Consider the following 13,559-nt stretch of genomic DNA (forward strand, 5'->3'; position numbering starts at 1 on the left):
ATTATAACTTGTGGTAGATAATGGCAATTAACTGTAAATTTATCAAGTAATCATTTTGGGTTGTAATAACTTTTAATTGTGGATTCAAGGACTTGTACTTATTTCAATTTCATCTCTGAGACTATAACGGGTTGTGGTGTGTGTTAGTGTGGGGTCACAACATAAGGTTATTTATTATTAATTAAGTGAAGTGATATTGTGGAAAGAAAGACCGTGACGACCCGGATCCCTGACCCCGGATCTGGGGGTGTTACAGAAATGGTATCAGAGCTAAGCGTTATAAACCTCAGAGATGATGCGACGATATAATAACAAACTCACAAAGATAATAAGAACTCTTGCCAAGTTCATGGTCGGACTACTTAAAGTAGTGCTAACAGTTAAAACCCTTACGGGAACCCTTATAAGTATCATGATAGTAACTTAGCTCGTTTAATGTGTAGGCGCCTGAGATAGAGGACCCTGAGATGTTCGAGCGTGAGCATGATGAGGCACTGCTAGATGTTGAGGATCAGGAGGAGCCTGAGATGGAGGAGGATGAGGAGGACCCCTCAAAGGAGTCAGAGCCGGAGGTCATTGCTATTTCAGATGAGGAGGACCCCTTAGAGGAGTCAGAGACAGAGGTCATTGCTATTCCAGATGAGGAGGACCCGGATGAGGTCCCAGTAGTTGAGGAGCGTGTCGGACCTATGGTAGTGTATGCTGGTACCCCTTTACCCACACTTCCGGTGGTCAGAGCTCCTACCCCTCCACCACTATCTTGGATCCCTTATGATGACAGCTCAGAGACCCATACTTCCGAGCCTAGGCAGACTGAGGAGGCACCCCCAGCGGCTCCGGATTCACCACCTCTTGACCCTGCCCACAGACAGTCTTCGTTAGCCCATGGCTATGTTCAGGATGTACTGAGGACCCGAGTGGCTGTTGCCGAGGCCCGACTGGATGAGGCCAGGAGGGAGTTGGATGCGGAGAGGGCGGGCAGGCGTACCCGAGCTTATTAGACTAGGGCTTCTATACCCCGATCCTTGAGGAGGGAGCTTACGGGGATAGAGCTCACGTCCCGAGCGAGGCTCAGATCGCTCCAGGGGGAAAGGCACGGTAGGATCTCCAGGCGGCAGGCCGACTATATCTTCCGTCGTGCGATGGAAAGGGTATGGGAGCTGACCCACTCCGGTGTCTGATTCAGGATTGACGATGGAATAGTCTAGTTGTCTAGTTAGCCGAGGCCTTAGTAAGAGCCAATTTTCCGGGATAGTTGACTTGTATATAGCATCCCTTTTTCTGACTAGACAGATAGACTCTTGTGTATCACTTTTGGGACAGATGGCTGTAGCACTGTTGTACTTTTGACCAGATCAAACTATGTATTTCTTGCATTATGTATATATTTGTTTCCTTTCGGTTCAGTTCCTTAGTGACGAGATCACTATTTTTATCATTATTATTACTGTACTTCGTGTTAGAACTGTCATAAAATAATAAAATTGCGCGATACATTCTCCCCATTATAGAATTGTGCAAGACACAATGTTGTGTATGATTGTGACCTAACGTTGATTTTCCTAATAATTTTTTTATTATCAGTATCATGCCGCCAAGAAAGATTGGAACTAGGGCGAACCCTGGATCTGAGGACCAGGGAAGCCATAATCAGGACAATAGAAACCAGGAACACAGTGAAGAGGAAGATGAGGATTATGTGGAACAGGATGACTCCCTGTATGAAGAGGAAGAGGAAACATATGATGTTGAGGGATTTGAGATAGAGGCTGAAGAAGGAGAAACTGAGGTTGAGCAACCAGTACCAAACCCAGGCATGGATCCCATGGGCCAGTTCATGCAACTCCTAAGGCAGAACTTGGAACGTCAACCCAACCCACCCCCTCAAGGAAATAACAATGATGTGGCAAACTCTTTCAGGGCTTTTAAGTCCCTTAAGCCCCTTGAGTTCCACGGATCAGCCGACCCAGTTGAGGCAAGGGCATGGTTAAAGGAAATGGAGAAATCCTTTGAGATTTTGAGTACCGATGAGGCACAGAAGACTGTATTTGCTACCTACCTTCTGAAAGGAGAGGCTAACTACTGGTGGGAGGCCAAGAAAAACATGGAGACAGATGCTATTATAACCTGGGAGAGATTTAGTCAGTTGTTTCTGGGAAAGTATTTCCCGAGGTTTATGGAAAACCAGATGGAGCTCAAGTTCTTGGAGCTAAAGCAGAATAACTTATCTGTAGCAGAGTACGAAGCGAAATTTACTGAGTTATCAAGGTTTGTGCCGGAGTTTGTGAGCACCGAGGAAAAGAAAGCTAGGAGGTTTCAGCAGGGACTGAAACCGTGGATTCAGAATAGGGTGACAATCCTTGAGCTTATGGATTATGCCACTCTGGTGCAAAAGGCAACGATTGTAGAAGCCGAAAGTGAATAGATGCAGAAGGAAAGGGAGAAGAAGGGAATAAAGAGGAAAAGTATGAGCATGGGTGGAGGTTCCGCAGGAAGGAGCTTCCCAACTAGATTTAATCGAGGAGCAGTGTCCCTACCTGGAAAGAACACTGGGTTTAAGCGGCCAATGAGCGTGAGTGTGAGCCAGAGCGGCCAGAAGTCAAGAATGTCCTATTCCAACCAGTCTCGACCCCCATTGCCAGCCTGTAACACTTGTGGAAGGATGCACACTGGGGAGTGTAAAGGAAAGCCAGTAACCTGCTTTAAGTGCGGTCGGGAAGGTCACTATTCAACTAAGTGCCCTTCATCAACCCCTGCCGTCATTCCAACCACCACTTGTCATCAGTGTGGACGCCCGGGTCATTGGAAGAGGGAATGCCCAATGAACAAACCAGCAGCTTCGGGAGCAAGCATGGCTGCTTCTAATAAGCCACCTACTGCAAGGACTTTCAACATGACAGTCCAGGATGCTATAAAAGATTCAGATGTGGTAGCAGGTACCCTTTCTCTAAATTCAGTCAGTGCAAACATTTTATTTGATTCAGGAGCAACTAAATCTTTTATATCAAAGGACCTTGCGCGTAAGTTAAGACTTAAGGCTGAACCCTTGATAGAACCCTTACAAGTAGAAATAGCCAATCATGAGATTATTCCTGTTAACCAGATTCACCCCGCCTGTGAGATAGGCATAGGGGAGCAATCTTTTAGTGTTGATCTGATTCCTTTTAAATTAGGGGAGTTTGATGTAATTTTGGGAATGGACTGGCTATCTAGCAATGATGCTCAGATAGACTGTAAAGGGAAGAAAGTTAAGTTAAATATCCCAGGGAAGAAAGAAGTTATATTTAGAGGAAAGAGGCAGACGCGGAAATTTTTGACTATGGCCCAGGCTAGAAGGATGCTACGAAAAGGAAATGAAGCCTACCTAGCCTATGTGGTGGACACGCAGAAGGAGGTGCCCAACTTACAAGATATTCCGGTAGTCAACGAATTTGAAGACGTATTCCCACAAGACCTTCCGGGATTACCACCCGATAGAGTGATTGAATTTGCTATTGAGTTGGCCCCAGGGACGGCGCCAGTTTCAAAAGCACCTTACTGGTTAGCCCCGTTAGAAATGAAGGAATTAGCTATCCAATTGCAGGAACTCTTGGATAAGGGTATGATAAGACCCCGTGTGTCTCCGTGGAGAGCATCAGTTTTATTTGTTAAGAAGAAAGATGGGAGCATGAGGCTGTGCATCGACTATCGAGAGTTGAACAAGCTAACCATAAAGAACAAGTGCCCATTACCTAGAATAGATGATCTGTTCGACCAGCTAAAGGATGCTGTTTATTTTTCCAAGATCGACTTGAGAACTGGATATCACCAACTAAAGATTAAACCCGAAGATATTTCCAAGACAGCGTTTCGTACCAGATATGGGCATTATGAGTTCTTGGTAATGTCCTTTGGATTAACCAACGCCCCAGCGGCTTTTATGGACTTAATGAATAGAGTATTTAAGAAGTACTTGGACAAGTGTGTGATAGTTTTTATCGATGATATTTTGATCTACTCAAGGACTGAGGCAGAACATACAGAGCATTTAAGGATAGCTCTAGGAATACTCAGAGATGAACAATTGTATGCCAAATTCTCGAAGTGTGAATTCTGGCGGAATGAAGTACAGTTTTTAGGACATGTGATCAATAAAGAAGGAGTATTGGTCGACCCCTCCAAGATAGAGGTGGTCTCAAATTGGAAAAGGCCAACCACACCCACAGAGGTAAGGAGTTTCATAGGATTGGCCGGCTACTATCGTAGATTTGTACAGGACTTTGCGAAGATCGCATCCCCTTTGACATGACTTACTCGTAAGACAGAGAAGTTTGAATGGACGGAGAAATGCGAGAACAGTTTTCAGGAATTAAAGAAAAGGTTGGTAACGGCCCTGGTGTTGGCATTGCCGGACGGAAAAGGAGATTTTGTGATATATAGTGACGCGTCGCACAAAGGATTAGGGTGTGTGCTTATGCAGCACGGTAAAGTGATTGCGTATGCGTCGAGACAACTGAAGGAATACGAGATTAGATATCCTACTCATGACCTTGAGCTCGCGGCAATAGTATTTGCCTTAAAAATTTGGAGGCACTACTTGTATGGAGAGAAGTGCGAGATTTTCACAGACCATAAGAGCCTCAAGTACATATTTACGCAGAAAGAGCTCAACATGCGCCAGAGGAGATGGTTAGAACTAATCAAGGACTATGATTGTGAGATTCTCTATCATCCGGGGAAAGCCAATGTGGTAGCTGATGCCCTTAGTAGAAAGGAAAGACTCAGAATGATAACGACTTCGGAAGAATTGATAAGGGATTTTGAGAGAATGGAAATAGAAGTAAAGGTAACCGGAACCGCACTGAAAAGCTTTTTGAGATCTCAATGCAGCCAGAGTTATTGGAAAAGATCAGATTGTGCCAAGAGAAAATAATGAATGAAGGCAGAGAGTCAATGACTGGAGAGGAGATCCATACTGAGAAAGATGATAAAGGGATAATGAGGTACTCCTACCGGATTTGGGTTCCGAATGTTCAAGAACTTAAAGATGAGATTTTGGATGAAAGCCATAGTTCAAGGTATTCCATTCACCCGGGAAGTACCAAGATGTATAGGGATTTGAAGGAATATTACTGGTGGCCCAACATGAAGAGGGACGTAGCAGAATGGGTAAACAAATGTTTGACTTGCCAAAGGGTAAAGGCAGAGCACCAGAGACCCAGTGGACTTTTACGACCCCTGGAGATTCCCGAGTGGAAATGGGAACAGATAGCAATAGATTTTGTTGTAGGCTTGCCAAGGACGAAAGCCAATCATGACGCCATATGGGTAATTATAGACCGACTGACAAAGTCAGCTCATTTCATTCCTATCAATGAGAGATACACAGTCAATAGAATGGTGGACATTTACCTTAAGGAAATAGTGAGCGACATGGAGTCCCAGCGTCCATTGTCTCAGACCGAGACCCCAGGTTCAACTCCAGATTTTGGAGGAGCTTTCAAGAATGTGCGGGGACCAAGTTAAATATGAGTACCGCGTACCATCCCCAGACGGATGGGCAGAGTGAAAGGACCATCTAGACACTAGAGGATATGTTGAGAGTCTGTGCAATAGACCTTAAAGGAAGTTGGGATGACCACTTGCCGTTGATCGAGTTTTCTTATAACAATAGCTTTCATGCTAGCATCGGAATGCCGCCTTCTGAGGCCCTGTTGGAAGAAGGTGTCGATCTCCCTTATACTGGGATGAAGTAGGAGAGCGGAAGATGCTCGGACCCGAAGTGGTCCAAAGGACCAAAGACATAGTGGATCTTATCAGAGGACGGCTTGTAGCAGCCCAAGATAGACAGAAGAAATATGCAGACCTAGCCCGAAAGGACAAGGAATATGAAGTCGGGGACTTAGTACTGCTAAAGGTATCCCCTTGGAAGGGATTAATGAGGTTCGAAAAGAAAGGAAAACTAAGCCCAAGATACATTGGACCTTTTGAGATATTAAGACGGATTGGAAAGTTAGCTTACGAGCTAGCCTTACCCCCTAACTTGCAACAAGTTCATAATGTGTTCCATGTGTCAATGCTAAGGAAGTATCATCGGGATGCCAGACACATAGTGGAGTACGAGCAGGTGGATATGCAACCAGATCTGACTTACGTGGAGAAGCCAGTAAGGATTATCGATAAGAAGGAGCAGGTGCTTCGGAACAAAGTAATCAAGCTAGTCAGAGTGCTATGGCAGAATCATAATGTGGAAGAATCAACTTGGGAACTAGAGAGTGCGATGCTAGAAAAGTACCCCCATTTGTTTTTTATTTGATTCCGAGACGGAATCCTTTTAAGGAGGGGAGACTGTAATAACCCCCAAAATTTTTAACTTTTTATGACCCTTATGAATAGTGTTTCAGCTGAATGAGAAAATTTTTCATGCCACACTATGTAGGGGTTCTGTTATGGATATTCTGAGATTTTATTAGTACTCTATATGGTATATAAGTGTATGTAAAGATCGTCAGAATCCAATTCCGAACACTTTGACTTTTCCCGGAAATCCACTAGATACGGAAAGAATTGAGTATAAGGTAACAGGATAAAAAGGATTTAAATTAAAGGATTATAAGAGAGGATCATAAAAGGAATATAATATATTTAGAAAGGTTAAGGGAACCTATGTAATAAGATCCCGGGTATGATCCCTCAAACGATAAACGAAAACGAAAGTTAAGCGAACCGTATAACAGATCAGCGGTCATTAGGCAAACAATTAGGAAGTTAATCAAAGGGATTAGAGAGGATGATGTCACCCAACCAATGAGAAGAGGACAAGGAGGGAAAGATGACATCATAGCATGACATAAGCATGACATGGGAAGGAAGGAAATGTGGTGGAATATTAACCACACAAAATCAAGGGTAAATGGGTAATTGACCTAAAATAAAACAAATCTAATTTCATCCACCAAGCCAAACAAATCATTTCTCATCAAAACAAAATTTTATTCTTCATCACCAAGGCTTGCTCTCGGCTTTTGCCATTTTCAAGAGAAAGGAATTTCAAAACTCAAGATCAAGGCTTCCTAAATTGGTAAGATAATTCCCTAGTCATCCTTATGCATAGTTATGGCTATCTTATGAGTTTAAGCCTTCAATTCTTTCTCAATCTTCTTCAAGAAATCAATGAAGAAGACAATGAATAGTGATTTCAAAGTTTTTAACTTGATTTTTTCTAGTTTTCCTTTAAGATCCAAGCATCCCTAAGACTTCTCAAGGCTTCTTAAGGCTTCCTAGCTACTCCCACCACTTCAAGGAAGGTATATCATCTCCAAACCCTAGATTCCTTTGTATAATAAGATGATTTTGATTGTTATGGTGATATAGTAGCTTAATGCTTATGGTTTAGAGTTTAGGTTGGAGTGGTAATGAAATGGAATGGTGAATCTTGTTGTTTTGGTTAAAAGAACTTAAGTATTGTTAAATTCAAGCTTAAGCATAAGTATAAATGTTAATATTGAACTTATTGGGGATGTTATGATGTAATAAGGATGGACTTTGGTTGTATGAATGGATTGGGGTTGAATTGTGATGGTTTTGGAATGGTTTAAATTTGGGAAATCGCGTAAATATAGGCGTCGTAATGTCCGATTTACTTTAGACTGCTTTTGTTCATAACATTTGGACCCGAGAACTCCTTGCTAGACTATGACCATTGCCATGTTTAGATAGTTCATGTTACGAGCTTCGTTTTGATATGTAGTTCATTTGATTCCGATGCACGGTTTAGGAGAAACGACCGTTTTAAGTAACGGCGTTTTGTGAACGAAACATTTCCCCTCGCCTTAATTTGAAACATAGGTTAAAGACCAAAAAGGTTAATTAATGTATGAAACAATTATGGCAAGAGTGTTAGGCAGTTGGTAAGACACTCGCGAAGGAATCGCCTTAAAACTCGTAATGGTTAAATTATTAAAAATGGTGGAGCCGAGGGTACTCGAGTGACTTAAGAGAATCAGTAAGCGCAAAACAAGCGTTAGAGTCTAAGTTAGTTAAAGTATAGATTTACAAGTGACTTTGGTTTAATTCCAACTTACTTGTTGTTTATAGGTTACCAGACTCGTCCCGAGCCTTTTATCACCCCCAGTCGCTCAGGCAAGTTTTCTACCCGTTATAACTGTTGTTGTGATGTATATGTGTATATGCATGATCTTGCGATAAATGCATATTTGTTATTAGCAAATTCTTACGATATATTGTAGCATGTGATATGGTATATATGCATGCCTGTTTCATATTCTTGTATTATATATATCTGTTGGTTAAAATGCTTACAGTTGCATAATACCTATGCTAGAGATAAGCGGTATTGAGTTTACCCTTAGTATAGGGGATCAAAAGGTGAACATATTTCTAAACCGGGAGTCGATGTTCCCGAGTATAATATATATATTTTTATATATATATGGTTATAGTTTTCAAAACTATTAATCGAATAAGGTTTATTCGATAACTTTAACTTTATTTTATTATTGAATATTATTTCGAATATTCATCCGAGGACTTATGACTCCTTTATTTTATTATTGAATATTATTTCGAATATTCATTCGAGGGCTTATGACTCAGTTATATTATTAATGATTATTAATTGAATATTCATTTGAGGATGTATGACTCCGTTATTTTATTTAATGAATATTATTTATAATATTCATTCGAGGTATTATGACTGCGCTTATTATTTAATAATATTCTTTATTTTATTAAAGAATGATGCTTCGATAATCAAACTTATTTTCGATTATTCAAATAAAGATAGTACTTTCGTATAAGTATATCTTTGGTTATTTAATACTCGTTTCAAGTATAAGTCTTACAACTTCTACTTCAATTATTTGTATAAAGATTATTCTTTATGGGAATATTATTTAAATAATAATATTCAGACATTTTCTAAATATATTGGGACTGATTTACTTCATTAAATCAGCATTACTCCAAACACTCTTTAAAGTGTTTTCGAGTCTTCAAAATGATTTTAAAAGTTAGAGCGGATCCCAAAACTCATTTTTATATTTAAGATCTTCCTTTTAAAAAGGGGATTTAAATACTCTCTCAAAACCTGAGGGATCCGGCTCTATGGTGTATTTTATATTCGCAACAAGGTTGCAGTTTTGGTAAATAAATTGATTACTTACCCAACATTCGGGAAGTAAGTCCATCTATCGAGTCGGCATAAGCAACATGGGCTCAGTGGGCGTCCATGATAGTGTAAGTGGCTCAGTGGGAGTCCATCAAATGCATAAGTGGCTGAGTGGCAGTCCAGCATAAGGTCCTATTGCGACCATGGTGATGACCAGTGGGGAATTCGTCCATCTACTAGTAGAAAAGGTTACTTATTGGTATCTTTTCCTGATCAGCAATATATCGGGTTTATGCCATAATTCTTTTTCCCTTCCAAAAATTCATTGGATGTTACAAACTCTGTTCATACTTTACATGACAGAGGTTTTCAGGGACTGTATAAGGAAGATGTATATGTGGATATATATATATATATATCGGAACTTAATGAAGTATATCATAACTTCATTTCCTTCAATACTAATTCAAAGATTTAATCTATTCAAATCTGTCTTGTAGTCTCATCTATGTGATGAACTGTTGAAAGCTCGTTATACTTTGAACAGTGGTAGTTCAAGTAACTTTATAATTGATATAAGTATAGTGAAGTATTTGGTAACTTCATCCCTTGTTTTTACTTATATCTAGTAAGTAATTATCTTACACATGATAAAAGATTCTAGTAAGTATCCATTTAGATACTTGTATTATTGTTATCACTATATATTATCTTGTGAGCTGTAAGGCTCACTCTTGCTTTATTTCTTCATCACACAACAACAGTTAGGAAAGATGGCCAGACTCCAGCAGACCCAGCGCAAGCGCGTGGGAAGCATCCCGCGTCTTCCCGTTGATGTTGTAGCTGCTATAGCTGCAGAGGTAGATCTATTGGTAGATCAGGCATTCTACTTTTGAGAATCAAATTATGTATAATTATAACTTGTGGCAGATAATGGCAATTAACTGTAAATTTATCAAGTAATCATTTTGGGTTGTAATAACTTTTAATTGTTGATTCAAGGACTTGTACTTATTTCAATTTCATCTCTGAGACTATAACGGGTTGTGGTGTATGTTAGTGTGGGGTCACAGCATAAGGTTATTTATTATTAATTAAGTGAAGTGATATTGTGAAAAGAAAGACCGTGACGACCCGGATCCCTGACCCCGGATCTGGGGGTGTTACAATTCCTTTTTCTGATTATTATGCCCATATATACACACTATCAAACTCATCTTACACACTCCATCACTTTAACAAAAATCAAGCCAAACCCCCATTCCCTTTTGCTATCGGCCTATTGTGCAGAAAAAGGAGAAGAGTTTTCTTCCTCACTTAACTTTTCCATCCTTCCCTTTATTATAAATTCTATAAAAATTCACAAAGCTTCCTTACATCGTAGTAAAGGTATGTCTATGATTTCATGGCCAAATTCTTAATGTTTGTGAGAAATAAATTCTTGAAGTTCAAGAACTTTAGGGACTGTTTTGACTAACTTGGTTTCTTAGTTTTGTTTCTTAAGGATCTAGCCCTTCTAAGTGTTTTTCAAGCAAACCAAGCCCTAATCATCTTAGTACTAACCCTCCTAGTGCTCAAGAAGGTATAACTTCCAACTCTTTAAAGGTTTAAGGGTGAGTTTAAGAGTTATTTATGGTGTAGTGTCAAGATCCAAGAGTTTGTGTATGTGCAAGGTTGTTTTGCTCATATTCTTGCTAAGTACTTGAGTTTTTGAGTTGTGATGCTTGTATGTGATGCTAGATAAAGTATATAAGGTGTATCTGGGTGGATCTTGAGAAGTAAGAAGTGTTGTGTAGGTCATAAGTAGTGATTGTATCAAGAACAAGTAGTAGAAATGGAATGTGGAGCCTATTACACTTGGTCTGCCTTCTGCAGTGTATTCGGCCATGTAAATATTTGAAATTTGTGAGTCACTGGCCATGAATGCGTAGATCTTGATTTTTAGTTTCTGTACATGTGTGGATCGTCACGAGGGGATTTACGGTTTAGAAGTTATGACCGTTTTAGTGTAGAGCGTTCATACGAAAAGCCAACTGCACATAGGCCACTTGCTTGATAATTTTGAAAGACTAAAAATGATTTCCAAAATTTGGAAAAATCATGATAATTAAATAATGCAGCAAGGAATACTGTCCAAAAATAATTTTAAGAAAATATTAATTTTTCGATTTTATAAAAATGTTTTAGTGAAGCGAATCGATAATCGCGTACTAACTAAGATCGTTGGTTATTGATTTTAGATCGCCAACAAAAGCCCTGAGACCATACCACTCCTAGCACTCGAGGCAAGTTTACGAAACCCTAACACGAATTACCCATGCTATATATACTGTTGTAATATTGATGCCATGATTTACAGTTCGAAAATATATGCTTGTTTGTGATATCAATACATTCCAATTATGCGATTGTTTACGAAAACGAAGTTCGTTTTATACGAGTATGAGAAATTGAAACATAATTTTAATATATTAAAAGATAGTGGGAGTCGGAGATATTTTTAAATCGATTTAATCCCGGAACGAGCCGGACGCGGAAGATTTCGATTTCAATAAACAAAGTACTTTCGCGTAACATACATATTAAGCGAACAATCGAGATTTGATTTATAACCAAAAGAGATAATCGAATATTTACTCAAGGGATATCCTACTTGATTATTTATTTATAAGTATTACCTAAAGATTTACTAAAATATCCGGAAAATACTAGAAGAGATATTGAAAAGCTTTTAAATCAATTCACTCTAACTAAAACGTATGTAACCATTCGAAGGATAATTATAAGATGTCGAATCCTATCTTAAGTATTTAATTGAGATTTTTATCAATTCGTTGAACCTTATTGAGAAACATTTTGTACATAAGGTTTTATCAATTCATTGAACCCTTCTTAAAAATGTTAGGAGACTGTAAATATTTAATATTCCGTACTTCTAAAAATTATTTAAAAATAGACATAGTTCCCAAGGATACTTTCTAAATTATTCAAAATTCTCGGAAGAGATCAATCATCTAAAACTTATCAAAACCTTAGGGAACTTAGTCTAGAAGCATGAAGGTTTTGCTTCCTCGCTCAATGAAAAACAAGTGAGCAATATATGTAAAACTCTACTACGGTTAAGGGTTTGAAAATGATTTTTAAAAATTCAAAACTCCGACAACTCCCAAGGATCAATTGTAATAAAAGTGACGAATAAATTACCTTATATAAAGGTCAACTAAGAACGATCTATTCCTTCGATAAAGGATTTTATGTAAATGATATAATTTTTTTGGGACTGGAATGTGGCCTACCCGGCACGGAGAGGTATCGGGTAGTGACCAAGCGCGGAGTGGCGCAGTATATAGTTATATGGTCTCTGTGACCATTGACTTCGGACTTGCACGAAAATGAGCAACCATCGTGTAATGTCTTGATAAGCCCAGAGGCGGCTAGGTTTGTATTCCTTCTACTAGTAGAGAAAATTTCATACTCGGCTGATCACCGGTACGTGGTTTATTCCAGTATAGTCCCTTTCCTCCACTTTGGATAAATTGTTGTGAAACCTACAGCAAAAGGCCGATAAGGCTGAGTTTTAAATAAGGTTGTTGATAAATATATATCACATTCGTTCGAGAATCTTGGTTTAAGCATCATATTGAGAATTTGAGATGAAATGAGTACGAGTATAAACTGATTAAACTGATACATTTAAAGTTGAGTTTTTCATAAAATTGACAAGCATATAAACTTTTAGAAACCTTGGATATACAATGCTTAATGGTTGTTTTTCCCTAAATGATTATATTTAGATATTGGATATCTATATCTTGCTGAGCATTAGTGCTCACTCTTGCTTTTATAAATATCATATCACAACAGATTACCAGCATGGCCCGAACCAGGACGACTGGCCGCAAGCGGGTAGGGGACGCACGTGAGTACCGTAGACTGTTCGTCCGCCAGCCACCTCAGGTAGACGAATAGAGATAGTTTCCTTTTGAGTACTTGAACCAAGACCATTTGTTGCCCGAGCCAGTCTCATGTAGAGCTGTTCTCGGCATTCACTCTTTTGAGATAATTTCCTTTGGTCTATAATAACTTAAATACTTTAACGTTAATTTAGTAATGTTTCTGAGCATATAACCTGTGTGTGTATGAGTTTGGTTAAAAGGTCGAGTAATGAGGTAAAAAGAGGAGAATTTATTTATCAGACAATATTAAGTGATCGTAACAACCCGAATTCTCGACCTTGAATTTGGGGGTGTTACACTTATCATCCGCAAACCGATGGGCAAAGTGAAAGAACTATCCAAACAATAGAAGACATGCTACGAGTTTGTGCGTTTGATTTCGAAGGAAGTTGGGATGAACATTTACCTTTGATTGAATTTTCTTATAACAACAGCTATCACGCAAGCATTGAAATGCCACCGTACGAAGCATTATACGGAAGAAAATGCAG

This window comes from Apium graveolens, chromosome 5 (assembly GCF_009905375.1).
Source record: "Apium graveolens cultivar Ventura chromosome 5, ASM990537v1, whole genome shotgun sequence".
NCBI lineage: Eukaryota > Viridiplantae > Streptophyta > Magnoliopsida > Apiales > Apiaceae > Apium > Apium graveolens.